Source organism: Sus scrofa, chromosome 6 (genome assembly GCF_000003025.6).
Source record: "Sus scrofa isolate TJ Tabasco breed Duroc chromosome 6, Sscrofa11.1, whole genome shotgun sequence".
Classification (NCBI taxonomy): Eukaryota; Metazoa; Chordata; class Mammalia; order Artiodactyla; family Suidae; genus Sus; species Sus scrofa.
Window position 1 is genome coordinate 84,442,536 of NC_010448.4, and position 24,085 is coordinate 84,466,620.

Genomic DNA, 24,085 nt, shown 5'->3' on the forward strand with positions numbered 1-24,085 from the left:
TCAACCTCAGAACTGTCCTGGTGCCTGTGGGCGTGTCATTTTGGATATGCTAATGTATTACAATGAGAGTATAATGAGCCTCAGGGTCTGCTGGAAATGGAATCTTCTGCCGTCTTGGACCTACTTGGTGCTAACCAGTTTTTGTCATATCCTCAAGGGCTCTGTCATTTTTTTTCTTTTTTTTTTTTTTTGTATAGAATGATTTTTTTTTCATTATAGCTGGTACTGTCTTCTTCTTTTTTTTTTTTTTTTTTTTTTTTTGCCTTTTTTTAGGGCCAATCCATGGCATATGGAGGTTCCCAGGCTAGGGGTGGAATTGGAGCTGTGGCTGTCAGCCTATGCCAGAGCCACAGCAACGCCAGATACAAGTTGAGTCTTCGACCTATACCACAGCACATGGCAACACAGATCCTTAACCCACTGAGCGAGGCTAGGGATTGAACCCACAACTTCATGGTTCCTAGTTGGATTCGTTACCGCATTTGTTACTGCTGCGCCGCAATGGGAACTCTGGTACTGTCATTTTTTTTTAATGTTGTGCTCTCCCCCTTCCCTCCTGTTTCAGACTGACTAGGCGTCCAGAAGTGGGAGTGAGGGGAATAGAGACCCTAACTTCTTTCTTTTCTCTCCCTCCCATCTCCTGCCAGGACTTCCCTTTGGCCAAACCAGTAGTCCAGAACCATTGATATCCTCCAGCCCAACCAACAAGGGGAGAAGGAGGGCGGGAGTAGGGCAGAGAATGGATCTGCTTGTCTAAATGCGGGATATCTGGCACACTTTTTTTTTTGGACAGCATCCCTATGCTACATCCGAGCATATGGAAGTTTCCAGGCCAGGGATCAAATCCGAGCAGTAGCTGCAACCTATGCCACACCTAATTATTTTGATTCTTGGAGTTATAAGTGAAAAAAATTACATAGTGACCTATTATTGAAATTTATCTCTAGGGAGTTCCCATTGTGGCTCTTCGGGTTAAGAACCCAACTAGTATCCATGAGGTCTTGGGTTTGATCCCTGGCCTCACTCAGCAGGTTAGGGATCTGGTGTTGCCATGAGCTGTGGTGTAGGTCAAAGTCATGGCTCAGATCCCAAGTGGCTGTGGCTGTGGCTGGCAGCTGCAGCTCTGATTCAACCCCTAGCCCAAGGACTTGCATATGCTGCAGGGGCAGCCAAAAAAAAAAAAAAAAGTTATCTCTAATGACAACAAAATCAGAACTTCCCTCAACTTTTTTTTTTTTTTTTTTTTTGGTCTGTTGTCTTTTTGAAGGCCGCACCTGTGGCATATGGAGATTCCCAGGCTAGGAGTCAAATCCGAGCTACAGCTGCTGGCCTACACCACAGCCACTGCAATGCAGGATCTGAGCCATGTCTGTGGACTACACCACAGCTCACGGCAACACCAGATCCTTAACCCACTGAGGGAGGCCAGGGATCCAGCCCACAACCTCCTGGTTCTTAGTCAGATTCATTTCCGTTGCACCACAATGATGGGAACTCCTCAAGGCTAAAATCTTAAAAATCACCTAATCCAATCTGTTACCACCACAACTCCACCCAAATCCACTCAGTGCTAGTCACCCAGAGCTCAGTCTTTACAGAACACCCCCTCTAACAGAAAAATAATTTGAGCCACATATATAATCTTGGGGGGTTTGCGGGGGGTGGGGGGTCTTTTTAGGGCCGCACCCACAGCATATGGAAGTTCCCAGCTAGGGGTCGAGTCGAGTTGTAGCTGCCAACCTACACCAACAGCCACAGCAACATGGGATCCAAGCCGAATCTTCATGGATACTACTTGGGTTTGTTAACCGCTGAGCCATAATGGGAACTCTTGTAATCTTTTAAGTTAAAAAAAAACAAAACACACAGCTGAAATTAAATTTTGTGTCTCAAGGAGTTCCCACTGTGGCTCAGCAGTAATGAACCCGACAAGCATCCGTGAGGATGTGGGTTCAATCCCTGGCCTTGATCAGTGGGTTAAGTAGCTGGCATTGCCGTGAGCTGTGGTATGGGTCACAGACGAGGTGAGGACCTGGCGTCGCTGTGGCTGTGGTGTGGGCTGGCAGATGCAGTTCCCCGATTCCCCCCCTAGCCTGAGAAATCTTGTGTGCTGCATGTATGGCCCTAAAAATAAATAAATACATAACTATGTAAATTTTGTGTCTTAGAATTTTTAAATCCCCATTATTATTTTACATACAATAAAATAAATCCAACTTTAAGTGTAAAAGTTTTGTCACATGTACAAATAAAATTAATTTAATAATTTTTTTTTTTTTTGTCTTTTTAGGGCCAAACTCAAGACACATGGAAGTTCCCACGCTAGGAGTCAAATTGGAACTGTAGCTGCCAGCCTACACCACAACCACAGCAATGCCAGCTCTTTAACCCACTGGGCGGGGCCAGGAGTTGAACCCACATCCTCATAGATACTAGTCGGGTTTGTTACCGCTGAGCTACCTTTCCTTCTCTCTCTTTTTTTTTCCATGTTGGCCACAGGCTCAGCTTGTGAAAGTTCCCAGGCTAGGGCTCAAACCTGCTTCACAGCAGTGACAAGGCCAGATCTTTAATCCGATTCACCACCAGGGAACTTAATTTTTTTTTATTTTTATTTATTTATTTATTTTTTGTCTTTTTAGAGCCACAACCTCAGCGTATGGAGGTTCCCAGGCTTGGGGCAGAAATGGAGCTGCAGCTGCCAACCTACACCACAGCCACAGCAATGAGGGATCCGAACAATGTCTGCAACCTACACTGCAGCTCACGGCAACGCCAGATCCTTAACCCACTGAGCCAGGCCAGGGACTGAACTTTCATCTTCATGGATACTAATTGGGTTCATTACTGCTAAGCCACAATGGGAACTCCTCAGGGAACTTAATATAGAATCAAGATGGGAATAAGAACTAGGTGTTATGGATGCTCATGTGAGAGGCACCCCATCCTGGCCTTGTAGGTCAGGGGTAGGTTTCAGGAGGAAGATACACAGGAATGGACATAAATTAGCCAAAGGACATAGTTGGTTAAAAATAGATTTGATTATATTCAGTTTATAATTATTTCTTAAGTTGTACTTATATGTTTGATGTACTCTTCTGTATATCATATATTTCACAATTTAAATACATAAGTCTACTCGCCAGTAACAATGAGCAATGATGCACACAGCATTGTAAATCAACTATGCTTTAATTTAAAAATAAAGCAGGGGGATGGACAATGATCCAGGATCCAGATTTTGGCTTCTAAAAACCATTCTCCACTAGAAGGAACCAGGGATCTTTGGAGAAGTAGATGATTTTAGGGCTGGGTTAGAGAAAAGACAAGATGAGGTCAGGGCATCTTGCACAGTGCCAGAAAGTAAGAATGTGTTCAAAAAACAAAAAGAGGAGTTCCCATCGTGGCTCAGTGGTAATGAAACTGACAAGTATCCATGAAGATTCATGTTCGATTCCTGTCCTTTCTCAGGGGGTTAAGGATCTGGCTTTGCGGAGACCTGTGGTGTAGGTTGCAGACTCGGCTCAGATCTGGCATTGCTGTGGCTGTGATGTCAACTGGCAGCTGCAGCTTCAGTTCTACCCCTAGCCTGGGGTTCCATATGCCTTGGGTGGGGCCTGACAAAGATAAAAAGAAAAACAGGAGTTCCTGTTGTGGCACAGCAGAAACAAATCCAAGTAGGAACTATGAGGTTGCGGGTTCGATCCCTGGCCTTGCTCAGTGGGTTAAGGATCTGGTGTTGCTGTGAGTTATGGTGTAGGTTGCAGACATGGCTCAGATCTGGCATTGCTGTGGCTGTGGTGTAGGCTGGCAGCAACAGCTCAGATTAGACCCCTGGCCTGGGAACCTCCATATACCGCGTGTGGCCCTAAAAAGACAAACAGGCAAAAAGAAAAAAAATGGATAGGGCATAGTAAAGACTCCAGAGTCAACCTGAGAGAGCACCCAATAGCCAAAGCTGAGACAATTTGAGTAAGAAAAGAAATAACATAGCATTGGATTATAAGCCAAAGTATAAAATAAACATTACCTGAGCCCTTGCTGATAAAAATAAATGATTGAATAAATAAATGGAGGAGAAGAGATAGATCTTCTTTAAAAAAGAATTCTAGGAGTTCCCATCGTGGCTCAGTGATTAACGAATCTGACTAGGAACAGCTCGATCCCTGACCTTGCAGGTTCGATCCCTGACCTTACTCAGTGGGTTAAGGATCCAGCGTTGCCATGAGCTGTGGTGTAAGTTGCAGATGAGGCTCAGATCCCACATTGCTGTGGCTAGCTGTAGGCCAGCGGCTACAGCTCCGATTCGACCCCTAGCCCGGGAACCTCCATATGCCGGGGGAGCGGGCCTAGAAATGGCAAAAAAAAAAAAAAAGAATTCTAAATAATTTATGTAGATGCTTCTGCTGTTCGGGAGTTGGAAATTAATCCCATTCCCCATCCCTTGAGTGTGAGCTGAATTTAGTGACTTGCTAAAGAATGGAATGTGGAGGAGTTCCCTGGTATATCAGTGGGTTAAGGATCTGGTGTTGTCATTGCTGTTGCATGGGTTTTACCCGTGGCTCTGAAACTTCTGCATGCCAAGAATGAGGCAAAAAGAAAGAAAAAGAAAAAAGATAAAAGAAAAAGGTGGAGGAGGTCCTGTTGTGGTTCAGCCGTAAAGAACCCAACTAATATCCATGAAGATGTGGGTTCAATCCCTGGCCTTGCTCCGTGGGTTATGGATCTGGCCTTGCTGTGAGCTGTGGTAAAGGCCAATAGCTACAGCTCAGATTTGACCCCTAGCCTGGGAACTTACATATGCCATGAGTGACGCCCTAAAAAGACAAAAAAAGAAAAGACAGGTGGAAGCGGGGGGTAGTTGGGGAGCGGGGATGGGTAGAGTGGGTTTACAGTGGAGACTCTGGCAAATATCACCAAGTGATGGGGGTTAGAGTATCACCAGTAAGTCATGTGGGCAGCATGTGACCTCTAATGGGATGTGATGAGGAGGGCACTTCATCTCTGTGCTATTCTTCCCCTAAACCCATAACCTCAGTCTAGTCCTGAGGAAAACCTCAAGGAAATCCAAATTGAAGGACATTTTGCAAAATACCTAACCAATATTCTTCAAGGTCATAGGAACAAGGGAAGACTGAGAAGTTGTCACAGACCAGAGGAGACTGAGGAAACATGAGGACTAAATGCAATGTGGTATCCTGGATGGGGTCCCTGAACAGAAAAAGAACATTAGTGAAATCTAATTAAAGTTGAATTGGAGCTCCTGCTCTGGCGCAGTGGGTTAGGAATCCTATTGCAGTGGCTCAGATCACTGTGGAGTCACAGGTTTGACCCCCATCTGGTGCAGTGGGTAAAAGGATTCAGCATTGCTGCCACAGCTGCTTAGGTGGCAGCTGTGACCTGTATTTAATCGCTGGTCCAGGAGCTTCCATACGCTGTGAGTGCAGCCATAAAATAATAATAAATAAATAAATAAATAAAGTCTGGTATTTAACTAATGATAATATGTATGTATACCGATGTTGAGGCGTTTTTTTTTTTTAAGGGTTGCAACTGAAGCACATGGATGTTCCCAGGTTAGGGGTTGAATTGCAGCTACAGCTGCCTACCTATGCCACAGCCACAGCAATGCCAGATCTGAGCCTCATCTGCAACCTACACCACAGCTCACAGCAATGCTGTATCCTTAACCCACTGAGCGAGGCCAGGGATTGAATCTATGTCCTCATAGATGTTAGTCAGATTTGTCTCCACTGAGCCACAACGGGCACTCCTTAATTTTGACAAATGCACCTTGGTAATATGCTACTATTAGGAGAAAGTGGATGAGGGGTATATAGGGGAACACTTTTGACTATCTGCACATTTTCTGTAAATCTAAAATTATTCCAAAGAAAAAGTTTAATTAAAAAACTTATCACAGGGAGTTCCCGTCGTGGCTTGGCGGAAACGAATCTGATAGCATCCATGAGGACGCAGGTTCCATCCCTGGCCTCTCTCAGTGGGTTAAGGATGTAGCATTGCCATGAGCTGTGGTGTAGGTCACAGACTAGCCTCGGATCCTGAGTGGCTGTGGTGTAGGCCAGCAGCTACAGCTCAGATTGTACCCCTAGCCTGAGAACTTCCATATGCCGTAGGTGTGGCCCTAAAAAGATAAATAAATAAACAAAATATGAAAAAAATAAAAAAAAAAATTCCTGGCCCTGGATCCTATTGTTTGCTAGAGAAAGGCATCAAAAAAAAAAAAAAAAAAAAAAAAAAGCAGAGACCTCTGATAAGGCTGCATTGCAGGGAGCGTGGGTAAAGGGTAGGGGAGTAGCAGGCCCAGCTGATACTATAGGTTGGATCAGTGTTAAGCCTTTGGGACTTTATCCCATGGCAGTGGGGAACCAATGAAGGGTACCGAGCAAGGGTGTGGCTGATTACACAGTGACTCAGCCAAGGTCACACACCTCAGCTTCCCCAGGCCCCTTTCTACCCTCCCCTACCGGAGATCCTCTTCCTTCCACGTGCTCTTTATTCTTTGCCTGCAGGGCCCAAGCTCTGGCAGGAATCTAAGCCACTAGCTGCTCATCACCCCAGCCCACCCTCCACCTCCACCCTATCCTGGTTCAGTGGTCTTGAGAGGCTCAGCAGCCGCCACACCTGGTAAGGGCTAGAGTCACCTTTCAACCCACCCAGCGTGAGACCCCTGAGGAGGAGGAGCAGGGTGGAGCCTAAGGTAAAAATCCCACAAGTTCTAGGTGGAGTCATTTCCACCACGCCCTCTCTGCTCTCTCTTCTCTTTCCTCTCTCCTCCCAAAGTGAAATGAAACCAGTTCATCTGTGGGGGAGGGAGCTCGCCAGCAGTAGAAGAAGGAACTTTAAGACAGAACCTTGTGCCACCAGGAAAATTGTCCAGTATCAGTCTTTCATTGAAAGCCTGCTTGGAAACACAAGGATGTCCAGGTCAGAAGCTGGGGGGAAGAAAACGGGAGAGAAACAGTATCAGTGCACAGTCTGCCCTCCGAATCTGCAGATTCAACCAATTGCAAATCAAAAAAATATTCACAACAAGAAAATTCCAGAAAGTTCTAAAAAGCAAATTTAAATTTGTTGAGCACTCGCAGTGATTTGCATTGTATTTTGAAGTATTTACATGGTTTTTACATTATATTAGGTATCATAAGTAACCTAGAGATGATTTAAAGTGTACAAGAGGGTATGGATAGGTTATATGCAAATACTATGCATTTTATAGGTATAAGGGACGTAAGCAGCTGTGGATTTTAGTATTGGCAGGAGGTCCTGGAACTAATCCTCTGCAGATACCGAGGGATGACTGTACATTTTTCCTGTCCTTTATTGTAGCAATGAGAGTTCAATGCTAGAATTTATCAGATTTCAAACTTCAATTAAGCCAATTTTCTCCATCCATATCTTTTATTCCTCCATGGAAAAAAGAAAACAAAAGGCTAATCTGTTCTAGGCACTCCGAATAATTTCATTTGGTCCTCACAGCAACTCTATGAGAAGGCCGAGGCTCAGAGAAGGTAAGTGGCACGTCCAAGGTTATGCAGCTGATAGGTGGCATGGCTGGGAGAGAGCAAAACCACTTCGAGTCTTGGGCTTGGAAATGATCTTGGGGAATTTTACCTTACAGGGAAGAGGGAATGGTTTTAGAGTAAAATCCAAATTGCTTTCAGGGTGTCTAGCCCCCCTTTTCTTTTTCTTTCTTTTTTTTCTTTCTTTTTATGGCCACACCTGCATATACGGAAGTTCCCAGGCTAGGGGTCAGATTGGAGCTGGAATTGCTGGCCTGTGCCACAGCCACAGCTACACAGGATCTGACCTGAATATGTGACTGCGGCAACGCCAAACCCTGAACCCACTGAAGGAGGCCAGGGATCAAACACTGCCGGGGATCCAACCCGCATCCTCAGGGACACTTACGTCGCGTTCTTAATCCTCTGAGCCACAATGGGAACTCCTAGCTGCCACTTCTGACCTCATACCTATGATTTCTGGAGTGGCCACAGTGTGTAGAGGACCTCTCACCTCAAGGCCTTGCCCTTCTTTCTGCCCAGAAGGGTCTCCCTCCATGTCCTTCTCTCTCTGCATTCAAGTCTATGTCTAAAAATGAGAGAAACTTTCTTTGATCACCCCATGCAAATGGCAGCCTCTATAGCTCACACCCCCTTACTTGTGATCATCTGTCTTTTTTTTTTTTTTTTTCTCTCCTTTCTCGAGGCTTATGGAGGCTAGGCGTCAAATCGGAGCTGTAGCTACTAGCCTAGGCCACAGTCACAGCAACGTAGGATCTGAGCCTCATCTGTTACCTAGACCACAGCTCATGGCCACACCAGATCTTTAACCCACTGAGTGAGGCCAGGGATCAAACCTGCGTCCTCAAGGATATTAGTCAGATTGGTTAACTGCTGAGCTACGATGGGAACTCCTGTGCTCATCTGTCTTCATAGCACCTGCCTCACTCTGACATATTTCTATACTTCTCTACTGTTGTCCGTATCCATCCACTAGAATGTAAACTCCATGAGAACAGGGACCTCGTCTGTTTGGGTCCCTGCTGTTTTCCTCATGTCTGACCTCTAGTAGATCCCTATTGTGTTGGATGAATAAAAAGCGGGAAATTCGGAGTTTCCATCGTGGCTCAGCAGTTAATGAACCTGACTAGCATCCATGAGGACACGGGTTCAATCCCTGGCGTCATTCAGTGGGTTACGGATCTAGTGTTGCCATGAGCTGTGGTGTAGGTCGCAGATGCTGCTTGGATCCTGTGTTGCTGTGGCTGTGGTGTAGGCCAGCAGCTACAGCTCCCATTGTTCCCCTAGCCTGGGAACCTCTGTATGCTGTAGGTTCAGCCTTAAAAAGACAAAAAAAGGGGGGGTTCTTTGGAGGACTTGATGCCCTATTATTACCCATGAGCTGCTCAATCCCTCTCACCCTTCAAAGCCTCAACTCTTTTGTCTTTTTGCCTTTTCTAGGGCATATGGAGATTCCCAGGCTAAGGGTCTCATCAGAGCTGTAGCCGCCGGTCTATGCCACAGCCACAGCAATGCCAGATCCAAGCTGCATCTGTGACCTACACCACAGCTAACGGCAACGCCAGATCGTTAACCCACTGAGCAAGGGCAGGGATCGAACCCGCAACCTCATGGTTCCTAGTCGGATTGGTTAACCACTGAGCCATGACGGGAACTCCCAAAGCCTAACTCTTTTGCCTTCCCTTCAAGGACTTCTTCTTTCTCATCTTCCCTAGCCTGGGGCTTGACACCGCCACCCCCACAGCTGCTCCAGCCAGAAACCAGAAGTCAGGAGTTCCCACTGTGGCACAGCAGAAACAATCCAGCTAGTATCCACTGACAATGCAGGTTTGATCCCTGGTGTTGGTCCCAGTGGTCACCTGCTCCAATTTCTCACCCTCTTCCATTGCATCCTGTGGGTGTCACTGAATAGCCTTTATTGCCTGTCACCTTTCAGGACCCATCTCAGGTCCAGACTCATCCAGAAAATCTCCTGGAGAGGGAAAAGAAGGCCGCCTCTGAATTAGGATGCCCCTAGCTCAAGTCCCACTTTTGTCACTTCCTAGTGTGACCTAGTGTGACCTTGGATGTGTCACTTTGCCCCTGAGCATCGCAGTTCCCACTAAAATGGAGATGATAATATCCATCTTACAGTTGTTATAAGTAAAATTATAGATGTTAAAAAGCAATGTAGGAGTTCCCGTCGTGGCGCAGTGGTTAACAAATCCGACTAGGAACCATGAGGTTGTGGGTTCGATCCCTGGCATTGCTCAGTGGGCTAAGGATCCGGCATTGCCATGAGCTTTGGTGTAGGTCGCAGACGCGGCTTGGATGCCTAGTTGCTGTGGCTCTGGCATAGGCCAATAGCTACAGCTCCAATTGGACCCCTGGCCTGGGAACCTCCATATGCTGCAGGAGCAGCCCTTTCTTAGAAAAGGCAAAAAGACAAAAAAAAAAAAAAAAAAAAAAAAAAAAAAAAAAAACCCGCAGTGTAAATACTGAAGTGTTATGTAGACATGAGGATGATCATTATCTTTCTTGGCACTGTGCTCCCGCAGCTCTCACAGGCAATGACCCACCACTTTGCACTAAATGATACCCTGCCTCCAATGATCTCTTGCTCCTGTGTGGTAGGCTGCTGTTTATGACCAAGGCAGAAGCCAACTGGGATCACATCTCTGCAGCTCTTCTGCATCCCCTAGAGTTCAGAGATTGGTGCTGAGCAAACAGAAGTTGTAGGTTTTTTGTTTTGTTTGGTTTGGTTTGGTTTGGTTTTTTTTTTTTTTTTTTTTTTTTTTTGCATTTTAGGGCTGCACCCTTGGCATATGGAGGGGTCTTAGGGGTCTTATTGGAGCTACAGCTGCTGGCCTATACCACAGCCGCAGCAACACCAGATCTTTAACCCACTGAGTGAGGCCTAGGATCAAACACACAAATTCATGGTTCCTAGTCAGATTCATTTCTGCTGCTCCATGACGGGACGTCCCAGAATTTGTATTGTATTACCATGGTAGTAACCAACCACCATTCATTGACCACCTATTATGCACTAAATACTCTATATGTTATTTCTTAGAACTACCTGAGAGGTAGGTATTTTTATCTTCACTATATAAACTGAAGCTGAGAAAAATTGAATAACTTATCCAAGTTATTTATCCACAGAGCTGTTATGACCATGGGAGCAGAGGCCTCGTGCGTCTTTCTGGCACTGTCCCCACATTGATGTTATGGGGCTCATGTTTCTCCTCCTACTGACTCTTCCCTTGGGCATCAGCTGAACTGTGTCTCGATAAAGAAAAAAAATTATCAAACTAGAGGCTTGTCAGAGGAGGTGGCTGCCATGTCATGGACCAGGCACAGAGACAGGAGACTTTTGACATGTAAGTTAGGTGTGACTCCACCAAGAGCTGTCACAAAGCCTTGGTCCTGTGGAGGCAGGGAATAAGAAGTGGCCAGGAAAAGCCCTGGGACATGCAGCAGTGTCAGCCCTGAACAGCCGCCCGCATCTACATGAGGAGAGTAGGTAGGAGTGGGATTTGATGGCCAAATCACTCACAGTGAGGGAGTGAACAACTCAAAACAGTCTCCATTCTCCACTTCTGAGAATTTGATCTAGGAGGAAATGCAAGGCTCATAGTGCACCACCAGGTGGCACTGCGAGGAGGGCACACAAATTAACCAATTAGAACTTTTCAACATGAATAATTAGAAAGGATTTTAGAGTAAGCAAATCTTAAAGTAAATGCCTCCTTTTACAGAAGCCATACAAGGCCCAGAGAAATTATTCAAGTTGCCCAGTTTTGTGGCTGAGCCAGTACCAGAGACCCTTGGATGTCTGTTTCTAAATTCAGTGCACTTCATCTTTAACGCCCATCAGATCACATCTACATGCCCATCTACTCAAGGTGCCCACGTACTCAAGTCACAGATGTTCTTCTGAGCATCAGTCTTCCTGTGTGTAGAACAGAGGATTAGTCTAGAGCCTTGATGTCAATATGGTACCCACTAGCCACATGTGGATATTTAAATTTAATTATAACTAACTAAAATTTAAACCAGTTCTCAGACACGCTAGTCATATTTTAAGTGTTCAATAGACAATTGTAGATAGTGGCTATCATATTGGACAGCATAGATATAGAACATTTCCATTATTGCAGAGAGTTCTAATAGAGAGCATTGACTAGTACTTAAGTTCCTTCCAGCTTTAGTATCCTGTGGATCCTCTGCGAGATCATTGGAGGGTGTAGGATTTAATGCAAAAGGTTCCCCAGCACTCAGTCTGAATTTTTTTATTACTCAATGAATGTTATTACATTTATAGTTGTACAACAATCATTACAACCCACTTTTATAGCATTTCCATCCCAAACCCCCAGCAACTCCCCACCTCTCAACCTGTCTCATTTGGAAACCATAAGTTTTTTGAAGTCTGTGAGTCAGTATTTCTTCTGCAAAGTTCATTTTGTCCTTTTTTTAGATTCCACATGTAAGTGATAGCATATGACATTGGTGTCTCATTGACTGACTTCACTTAGCATGCTAATTTCTAGGTCCAGAAATTAGCAGATGACATTATTTCTTCCCTTTTAATGGCTGAGTAATATTCCATTGTGTATATGTACCACATCTTTATCCACTCCTCTGTGGATGGTCAGCCTGAATTTTTAACCACATACAAGCACTGGGGGATACAGAAGAGAATAAGATGAATACAAATCCTCTCTCTTTTTTTGGGGGGGGGTCTTATTAGGGCCACACCCATGGCATATGGAGGTTCCTAGGCTGGGGGTCCAATCAGAGCTGTAGCTGCCAGCCTACACCACAGCCACAGCAACTCAGGATCTGAGCCGTTTCTTCAACGTACACCACAGCTCACAGCAACACCTTAACCCACTGAACGAGGCCAGGGATTGAACCTGGTTCCCAGTTGGATTCATTTCTGCTGCGCCATGAGGGGAACTCCCTAAAAATCCTCTCTTAATGGAGTTCACATTCTCATGGGCTTAAGATACTGAGTCCAAAACCCACAGCTCCTGCAATCAAGGTACCTTAGAACTGTGTGTCTAAAATGTAGCTAAAATGTAGTTTTAGGTTTGGAGTAGAGCCTATGAACTTATGTTTCAAACAAATTGGTGATGCCAAGGTTACTGGTTCCAGAGCACTTTTTTTTTTTTGGAGGGGTGGCTGCACCCAAGGCATGCAGAAATTCCCAGGCCATGGATCGAACCTATGCCACAGGAGTGACCCAAGCCACAGCAGTGACAAAGACAGATCCTTAACCACTAGGCCACCAGGGAACTCTCAGAGCACATTTTAAGTAGCAGGAATTTGGAGAATTTTGTGACCAGACAAAACTGGTACGTGTGAGTCAATAAAAATAATATGTTTAGGGAGTTCCCTGGTGGCTCAGTAGGTTAAGGATCTGGCATTGTCACTGCTGTGGCTCTGGTCACTACTATGGCTCAGTTTAATCCCTGGCCCAGGAACATCAGCCTTCCTCAGGTGCAGGGAAAAAAAAGATGTTTATATTGCAGATCTTCCTGGGATACTGGGGTTCAAATCTCACTCTTTGGTATTCCTTTCTTTCTGATTATCAGAATTAGATTAGGAAGGCTCTTCTGATCCTCATTAATTTTTTTTTTTGTCTTTTTGCCTTTTCTAGGGCCGCTCCCACGGCATATGGAGGTTCCCAGGCTAGGGGTGGAATCTGATCTGTAGCTGCTGGCCTACACCAGAGCCATAGCAACAAGGGATCCGAGGTGTGTCTGCGACCCACACCACAGTTGATGGCAACGCTGGATCCCTAACCCACTAGCAAGGCCAGGGCTCGAACCCTCAACCTCATGGTTCCTAGTCGGATTTGTTAGCTACTGAGCCATGATGGGAACTCCAGATTTTTTTTTTTTTAAGCGATGGTCAAGGCATTTTAATATTTACTTAGAGCTTTCATAATGGTTCAGGAGCTTCAGTTCTTTTTTTTCTTTTTTTTAGCCACTCCCATGGCATGTGGAAGTTCCTGGGCTAGGGATCAAACCTGCATCACAGCAGCCACCTGAGCCACTGCAGTGACAATGCTGGATCCTTAACCTGCTGGATCCTTAACCTGTTGTACCACAAGAGAACTACATTTAAGTTTATGATCCATTTTGAGTTAATTCTTTTCTTTCTTTCTTTTTTTTTTTTTTTTTGGCCACACCACGGCATATGGAGTTTCTAGGCCAGGGATCAGATCCAAGCCACAGTTGCAACTATACTACAGCTGTGGCAATGCTGGATCCTTAACCCTCTGCGCTGGGCTGGGGGTCAAACCTATGTCCCAGTGCTCCAGAAATGCCACCAATCTGTTGTGCCACAGCAGGAACTTCAAGTTAATCATTTCTTTTTTTTTTTTTTTTTTTTTTGTCTTTTTGCTGTTTCTTGGGCCGCTCCCGCGGCATATGGAGGTTCCCAGGCTAGGGGTCTAATCGGAGCTGTAGCTGCCAGCCTACACCAGAGCCACAGCAACGCGGGATCCGAGCCGGGTCTGCAACCTACACCACAGCTCACGGCAACGCCGGATCATTAACCCGCTGAGCAAGGGCAGGGACCGAACCCGCGACCTCATGGTTCCTAGTCGGATTCGTTAACCACTGCGCCATGACGGGAACTCCATGTTAATCATTTCTTAACACCCGCCCCCCTCTTTGTTTCTGCTTTTTAGGGCCAAACCCGTGGCATATGGAGGTTCCCAGGCTAGGGGTTGAGTCGGAGCTGCAGCTGCCAGTCTACACCACAGCAACATCAACATGGGATTCGAGCCGCATCTATGACTTACAACTCACTGCAACATCAGATCCTTAACCCACTGAGCAAGGCCAGGGATCACACTTGGATTCTCATGGATACTAGTTGGATTCTTTACCACTAAGCCACAGTGGGAACTACTGAATTTCTTCTTCTTCTTTTTTTTTTGAGTTCATTCTTATACCTGGTACAAGTATAGATCAGGATTCATACTTTTGAACATGGGCATTCAGTGGTTTCAGCACCATTTGTTGGAAAGTCTATCCTTTTTCCATTGAAATGCCTTTGCAACCTTGTGGAAAATCAATTGACCGTATGTATATGGCTCTATTTCTGGACTCTTTATACTGTTATGTTGATTTAATATCTACCTTTTCATCTATATCATACTGCCTTTATTGCTGTAGCTTTATAGTATGTCTTTTTTTTTTTTTTTTTTTTTTTCCTCCATTTCTTGGGCCGCTCCCACAGCATATGGAGGTTCCCAGGCTAGGGGTCAAATCCGAGCTGTAGCTGCCAGCCTACACCACAGCCACAGCAACTCGGGATCCGAGCCACGTCTGCAACCTACACCACAGCTCACGGCAATGCCGGATTCTTAACCCACTGAGTGAGGCCAGGGATCGAACCTGCAACCTCATGGTTCCTAGTCGGATTCGTTAACCACTGAGCCACGATGGGAACTCCCTACAGTATGTCTTAAAATCAGGTAATGTGACTCCTCCATTAAACATTCCTATCTAATCATAGGGAGAGTGCATTCAGTGTTTCACTATTAAGTATGATTTTAGCTGTAGATTTTTGAAAAATGCCCATTGTTAGGTTACATAAGTTCCCTTCCGTCCCTAGTTTGCTGAGAATTGTCTTTATTATTACTATTAATGGACATTAAATTTAGTAAATCCTTATTCACCTGTTAGGATGATTGCATGACAGAGTTCCTGTCATGGCTCCATGGTTAACGAATCCGACTAGGAGCCATGAGATTGAGGGTTCCATCCCTGGCCTCACTCAGTGGGTTAAGGACCTGGCGTTGCTATGAGCTGTGGTGTAGGCTGCAGACATGGCTCGGATCCTGCATTGCTGTGGCTGTAGCGTAGGCCGGAGGCTACAGCTCGGATTAGACCCCTAGCCTAGGAACCTCCATATGCCATGGGTGTGGCCCTAGAAAAGACAAAAAAATAAAAATAAAAATAAAAAATAAGATGGTTGTATGATTTTTCTTAGTCATTGATATGGTGAATTCTATTGATTGGTTTTCAAGTGTTGAATGAACTTTGTATTCCTAGAATAAACCCCATTTAGTTATGATGTGCTATCCGATCTTACCTTTGAGAGTCTTTCTGCTCTTTGAAATTCAGTTGACTTGTTTGCTTTACAATCTCAGCTCTCTGACAGACTGAAGAAAAATTATGACTTTGTAGATTATCTGCCTTTTTCTCCTCATTAAATTGGAAGTGATATTCTTTGCCACTTTTGTCATCTAAAGTGAAAGTAAAAGCCTATGAAATTTCTTGAAACATATTGGTGGAGTTTCCGTCGGGGCTCAGCAGTTAACGAATCTGACTAGCATCCATGAGGACGCAGGTTCAATCCTTGGCCTCATTCAGTGGGTTAAGGATCCAGCGTTGCCATGAGCTGTGGTGTAGGTCGCAGAGGCAGCTTGGATCCCACGTTGTTGTAGCTGTGGCCTAGACACTACAGCTCCGATTTGACACCTAGCCTGAGAACCTCCATATGCCATGGGTGGGGCCCTAAGAAAGACAAAAGACCAAAAAAAAAAAAATTACAATTGCATTCCTATTGTGGCTCAGCAGTTAATGAACCTGACTAGTATCCTCAGGCAGCCCTAAAAATAAATAAATAAATAAATAAAAATTTTTAAAAAGGAAACTTTTGTTACTGAAAAATACATCTTGGGGGAGTTCCCTGGTGGCTCAGTATATTAAAGATCTGTCATTGTCACTTATGTGGCTCTGGTCACTGCTGTGGGGCAGGTTCAATCCCTGGCCCCAGAACTTCCACATGCCATGGGCACAGCCAAAATAAATAATAATAATAATAATAATAATATATCTTGGGTATCTTTTTATGGCAACAGTAAAGGATTTACACAGTAATTCAAGACCACTCTGGTGACAATGTAGTACCTCACACAAGAATGTTGCCAAAATTAAGTCCAAATCCTCAAGGATGTGTCCAACTTTGCTTCATGCCTAGTGTTTGTGCCAGGGACTGTGGGGCAAAATATCCATTCATTCGGCGTTCCCATCATGGCTCAATGGTTAAGGAATCTGCCTAGGAATCATGAGGTTGCAGGCTCGATCCCTTGCCTCACTTAGTGGGTTAGGGATCCAGCGTTGCCTTGAACTGTGTTGTAGGTTGCAGACTCGGCTTGGATCTGGCATTGCTGGGGCTCTGGCATAGGCCAGTGGCTACAGCTCCCATTAGACCCTGAGCCTAAGAAACTCCATATGTCCTGGGTGTGGCCTTAGAGAAAGGCAAAAAAAAAAAAAAAAAAAAAATCCGGAGTTCCCGTCGTGGCGCAGTGGTTAACGAATCCGACTAGGAGCCATGAGGTTCGGGTTTGGTCCCTGCCCTTGCTCAGTGGGTTAACGATCCAGCACCCCGGCATTGCCGCGAGCTGTGGTGTAGGTTGCAGACGCGGTTCTGGAAGAGCATGTGGGATAAGAAAGATTGCTGTGACCATTTTTGAAAAACACAGTCTGTCTGAGGAGGAAGAGTGTTTCAGCTGAGAGAATCCTTGAACAAAAATCTTCCAGGGGGAGAAGGCAGAGCCCATCTAAGGAAACCAAAAAAGAGGCTGGCATTTAGTCACGAGAACGAGACTTGTTTAGGATGAGGCTTAAGAGGATCAAGCCCGTCAAAAGACAAAAGACAAAAAAAAAGAAGAGGGCAAATCCTTAAATCCTCATCCTTGCCCTTGAGGAGTTTTTCATGTTTTTTTTTCTTTTTAGGGCTGCACCTGTGGCATATGGAGAGTCCCAGGTTAGGGGTTGAATCTGAGCTACAGCTGCAGACCTACACCACAGCCACAGCAACACAGGATCCGAGCCATGACCTATACACCAGCTCATAGCAATGAGTGAGGCCAGGGATCAAACCCACATCCTCATGAATCCTAGTCGGGTTTGTTAACAGCTGAGCCACCAAGGGAATGCCTTACCTTCCTTTTATTTTAAAGGTTGTTGCTCTTTTCTTATTGGTTTACAGTAGTTATTTATGTATTCTGAACACAAGCCTTTTTCATTTGCATATGTTGCAAATATCTTCTCCTTCTTTGTAGTTTGCCTTTTAATATACATATATATATATATATATTTTTTTTTTTTTTTTGCCTTTTTTTTAGAGCTGCACCCACAGCACATGGAAGTTCCCAGTCTAGGGGTCGAATCAGAGCTGTAGCTGCCGGCCTACACCACAGCCACAGCAATGCCAGATCCGAGCCTCTCTGTGACCTACACCACAGCTAGATACTTGAACCCACCGAGTGAGGCCAGGGATCGAACCAGCATCTTCATGAATACTAGTTGGGTTCATAACACTCTGAACCACAAGGGGAACTCCCTGCCATTTAATTTTAACAGAATGTGAGTTTGTCCATCCTTCCCAATCTTTGTCAACATCAAAATACAATTTGAAACAAAAAAAAAAGGAAGAAACTTGCCCAAAGATATCTCATTGCTACTTGTTTTAATAAATTGACTTTTAAAGAGCAGTTTTAGATTTATAGAAAATTGAGCAGATAGTACAGAGAGGCCAATTCAGCCTCTTTCCATTCCCCTATTATTAATATCTTGTATTAGTGCAGTACATTTGTTACATTTGAACCAATATTGATACATTAACTAAAGTCTGTAGTTTACCTAAGTTTCATTCTCTGTGTTGTGCAGCAATAAGGTTTTTGATGAATACATAATATCATATATCCACCAACACAGTTAGTATCGTACAGAATAGTTTCACTGCCCTAAAAATCCTATTTCATCCCTCCCTTCCTCCTTAAACCCCTGGTAACCACTGATCTTTTTATTGTTACTGTAGTTTTGCCTCTTCTAGCATACTGTGTAGTTGGAATCATATAATATGTAGCATTTTCAGACTGGTTTCTTTAACTAAATGATAGGCATTTAAGTTTCATGTCATTTTGTGGCTTGATAGCTCATTTCTTTTATCACCAATATTCCTTTGTATCAATTTACTACAGCTTGTTTATCAACTCATCTTTTGAAGGACATCTTGGTTATTTCCAGTCCTTGGCAATTATGAATAAAATTGCCATAATATCTATGTGCATGATTTTTTTTTTTTTTTTTTTTTAGGGCTGTACCCTCGGCATATGGAGTTTCCCAGGCTAGGAGTCAAATTGGAGCTACAGCTGCTGGCCTGTGGTCCAGGTTACCACATTTTTCTTTCATGGATCTCAAAACTCATCACTCAAGTCGGGGTCACCTGAATTTTCTCCTTTGTTATCTTCTAGAAGTTTTATACTTTCATGTTTTACATACATATGTCTATGATCTATTATAAGTTAGTATTTATTAAAAATGTAAGGTAGTGTTTAGATTCTTTATTTTTTCTGTATGTAGATGTCCAGTTATTCCATTACTATTTGTTGAAAAGCTTGTCTTTTCTCCCTTGAATAGTCTTAGTTCCTTTGTCTGTGATCAGTGGGTCTATTTATGGGTTCTCTAGTCTATTCCATTGATCTATTTGTCTCTTCTTTCATCAGTCCCACACTGTCTTCCCCCCTCCCCTGGGGGGCATGCAGACATTCCAGGGCCAAGGATCAAATCCTCACCACAGCAGTGATACCACAGCAGTGGTACCACAGTGGGAACTCCCTGAGGTTTTTTTTTGCTTTTTTTGGGTTTTTTTTGTTTGTTTTTATTTTTTGTCTTTTGTCCTTTTTTAGGGCCGAACATACAGCACATGGAGGTTCCCAGGCTAGGGGTCCAATCGGAGATGTTGCTGCCGGCCTACACCAGCAATGCCAGATCTGAGCCTTGTCTGTGATCTACACCACAGCTCACAGCAACGCCAGATCCTTAACTGCTGAGCGAGACCAGGGATGGGCCCCACAGCCTCATGGTTCCTAGTCGGATTTGTTTCCGCTGCACCGCGACAGGAATTCCTGAGGGTGTTTTTTGTTGTTTGTTGTTGTTGTTGTTGTTTTCATGCACCCAAAGCATATGGAAGTTTCCTGGCCAGGCATCAAATCTGAGTTTCAGGTGTGACCTACGTCACGGGTGCAGCACTGCCAGATCCTTAACCCACTGTGATGAGGGCCAGGGATAGAGACAATGCCAGACCCTCAGCCTGCTGTGCCACAGCAAGAACTCCCTGGATCTGCGTTCTACCCCAGACTATCACCTTGCAAGATTTTACCGCAGCTATTCCTGGTTGACTGGCCCAATATCCATTCATTAATCTTTTTCCTTTGCCTCCTGCAATATAGAGGCTCAAAATGCTAAATAACCATTTTCTGGACTTTTTCAAACCTACCTTGTAGGTAGTTATTTGATATATCCTGGCAAGCAGAAATCTGTTGGAGGCTTCTAAAAAGCTTTTGGTTTCTTAATGGCAGCCAGTGCTGTTTCCTTTTCCCTTATTCTTGCTTTGAACATAGGACGCTTGGTGCTGTAGCAGCCATTTCGTTACTGTGCTGAAAAACTAAAACTGAGGATGCTGGAGCAGAAAAAATAGAAATGAGTTATGTTGAACAGCTGAATTACAACAACCACCTACCTCAGGGCTTCTTTTTATTTTTTGTCTTTTTTTTTTTGGCCTATTTAGGCTGCACCTGCGGCATATGGAGGTTCCCAGGCGAGGGGTCGAATTAGAGTTGCAGCTGCCAGCCTACACCACAGCACATGGGATCTGATCCTCATCTGTGATCTACACCACAGCTCACAGCAACACCGGATCCTTAACCCACCAAGCAAGGCCAGGGATCAAACCCACATCCTCATGGATACTAGCCAGGTTTGTTAACCACTGAGCCATGATGGGAACTCCAGGGCTTCTTGGTATGTGGGAAATCTCAGCCTCAGGTGTTAAAGCCACTGCTGGTCAGGTTATTTATTACTTGCAACTGCAGTCTCAATCAATCTGCTAACTATTCTAGTGGGGGAGGGGCATCATTGCATAGACATTTCTGGAATGCTTCTTTTGGTAATGCCATAGGATTCTTGACATAGTCTCTTGAATGTCCCCATTAGGTCAATCTCTGCCCCTTCTTTGGCTGGATTAGAAAGAAATGAAGATATTTTATTTAGGAAAGGGAAGACTCAGTGTGTATATGAGAGTTGTATTCTAAAGCTTTTTTAAGAGCAAAGGGGATTTTTTTTTCTTTTTTTTTTTTCCCATTCCAAAAGCACATGGAGCTTCCGGGCCAGGAATTGAACCTGCTCCACAGCAGCAACTCAAGCCACTGCACTGACAATGCCAGATCTTTAATCTGCTGTGATACAAGGGGACTCTGAAAAGGATCATTTTGACTAATACTCCTACTGCTTCTTATGAAATTGACCCAAGCCTTTATTGTTTACAAAAATATCACATCATTTAATACACAAAATCCATGTTGCCACAGAGAAGAGAGCTAAAGCAAATAGTGGAAGTAGAACTTTATTTATATTAATTTTTTTTTTTTTTTTTTTTTTTTTTGCTGCTCCCATGGCATATGGAAGTTCCTGGGCCAGGGATCAAATTTGTTCCACCCTGCACCACAAGAGAACTCCTAGAACTTTATTATTAAGAATTGTCTAATGTTTGGAATAATGCAAATAAGGAAATGTACTGTGAACTGGAGAACTTTCTGGGAAGCGGTGAGCCAAAAGCCGAGGATGTGAGCAGGGAAGATTAGGGCCCCCATGACTCTAAGTTTCAGACCAAGTTTAGGTTAAGAAATTAACTAATTCTTAGTCTAGCTAAGTAGGGTTTTAGAGAAGGAACAGAAGATCAGTAAGATAGGAGTCCCCTGGTGGCCTATAGCTGTTAAGGATCTGGCATTGTCACTGCTGTAACTCAGGTCACTGCTCAGGGGTTCGATCCCTGGGCGGGGAACTTTTACATGCCATGGACAGGGCCAAAAGAAGAAAAAAGATCAGTAAGATAAATGGGAGCACACGAGCGATTCCAAGAGAAGGGCATAGCTTGGACAGAGGTGTAATGTGCCCAAGATGAGTTGAGAATTTATGACTTGAAACAAGTTACCAGATTTTTCTAGGCTATAGTTTTCTCCTTGGTAAAATGAGGGACTAACATTTTACCAAGAAATAAGTGGGTCTCAACCTTTTCTTACAATGACTTAGAATGTACTCCAAAATGCTTTGCAGCCACAAGTCCTAAAGAAAATACAAGGAAGGAGTACTTTTTTTTTTTTTTGCCACACCTGCAGCATGTGGAAGTTCCTGGGCTAGGGATGGAATCCACAGTGCAGTTGCAACCTGTGCCACATCTGAGGCAATGCCAGACCCTTAACCTGCTGCACCATAAGGGAACTTCCAAGGAGTGCATTTTTAAAAAAATATTTAATTATAAGCTATTTCAAAGTTTAATATTTTGCTGTTTACTATTGATCTCCTTTTAAAGAAATGTCTTACCAATGTGTTACCAAATACAGCTAAAACCCCATCGCTGGGGTCTTTTCTCTTCCTTTTTCTCAGAGGTAACCACTTTCCCCAAAATTGCTGTGTGCGTTTCCCATTTAAGTTTTTGTACTTCCATTTCATATGTAAGCTCTAACATGGTATTTTTGTGTTATTTTACATCAGTATCATTCTAACATCATCTTTTCAACTTCCTTTTTTCCACTCATTATTATGTTTTTAAGATTATCTGTCTTGGAGTTGTCGACGTGGCACAGAGGAAACAAATCCCACTAGGAACCAGGAGGTTGTGGGTTCAATCCCTGGCCTCACTCAGTGGGTTGGGGATCGGGTATTGCCACGAGCTGTGGTGTAGGTTGCAGGCACTGCTTGGATCTGGCATTGCCATGGCTGTGGCATAGGCCGGCAGTTGCAGTTCTGGTTAGACCCCTAGCCTGGGAACCTCCATATGCCACAGGTGTGGCCCTAAAAAGAAAAAAAAATTTATCTCTCTTGATAGCATGTAAATCATTGAATTGGTTATGTAGTACTTAGTGGTATAAACAAACCATACTTCATCCATCCATTCCTCTACAGAGAGCAGTTAGGTTGTTCTGAAGTTTTTTTTTTGCTACTGTAACAGAGTTGGAAGAAGTATCCTTGCCCATGTTTCCTTGTGCACATCTGCAACAGTTCCTCTAAAATATCAGAAGTTGATGGGTTGTAAATATGAGCATCTTCATATAACCTCTTTTGCCCAGGAGTCCAATCAGAAGATGAAAATGGTGGTGTCAGTGACTACTTCTGCAGAGCTATTCAGTTGGGGGTATCATCTGATGCTTTTAGGAGAGAAAAAAGAATTGCATTCACTGCCACAAGCCTTATGTGAATAATCTTTGCTTCCAAAAATCCATGTCAGAGATATTAGAATCAGTCACTTAAATATCTATACAATACAACAGTTGCTTCTAGAGTATCCTGGACAGATGATTATACATCCTATACCTGAATACTACCATAGACAGAGGGCTCAAAACCTCCCAAAGTGGCCCAGTTCTAATGGTTAGAGAGTTTTCTCTGAAACTGATCTGAAAACACCTGTAGCTGGGAGGAGTGTCTCTTTCTGAGCTAAATTCCCCTGCGAGTTTCTGTTTCTTCTTCTATATAAAATGGGAATAAGAATAGTAGCTAACTCACAAGGTAGTTGTGAGGATCAAATGAGTTTGTGTGAATGCATATGTGTGTGGGTATACATGTACATATACACACATTTATAAACTTATTTGTACAGATACATGTATATACACATACATATATGCATACATGACACATTTACATGTGGACACAGACAGACACATGCATATATATTCATAGGTGTAGGAAAGAGTGCATGAGAGGACAGGTGAGCTCCTGGTAGAAAATAGTAGCTGCAGCTATTATTAATATTCTTCTTCATGTCATCCACTCCCTATCAACAAAGTTTCTTTCTGACAACAAATATTTACTGTGTCTGCTCTGTGCCAAAAATCGTGCTAAGAGGAGTTCCCATCGTGGCGCAGCAGAAATGAATCCCACTAGGAACCATGAGGTTGCGGGTTCGATCCCTGGCCTCGCTCAGTAGCTTAAGGATCTGGTGTTGCCCTGAGCTGTAGTGTACGTTGCAGACTTGGCTCGGATCTGATGTTTCTGTGGCTGTGGCTTAGGCTAGCAGTTGTGGCTCTGTTTTGACCCCTAGCCCGGGAACCTCCATATGCAAGGGTGTGGCCAAAAAAAAAAAAAAAAAAAAAAAAAAGGCTGTGCTAAGAGTCATGGAAACATGAATTTACAAGGGTAGTTTCTAACTCCTCCAAATGGGAAGAAATCAGCTTTGGATGTTGCAGATTAATTCAACTCTTGATTTGAGCAGGACAAAACAAGCAACTCATGGAGCGATAAACACAGGACAAACACTCTAAATGCTAAATATGTATATACAGCCCTTCTGAGGGTAGCTGCTGCCTGGAGGACAGTGTCTAAAGCTCTGACACTGGAGTTAGGCCTAGCTCGGTTTGAATCTCAAATGGGTTCCTTATTAGCTCTGTAACCCTGGGCAAGTTGCTTTTAACTTTTTTATGCCTTAGTCTCCTCTACTGCAAAACTGTACCTATCTAAGGAACTGTACTC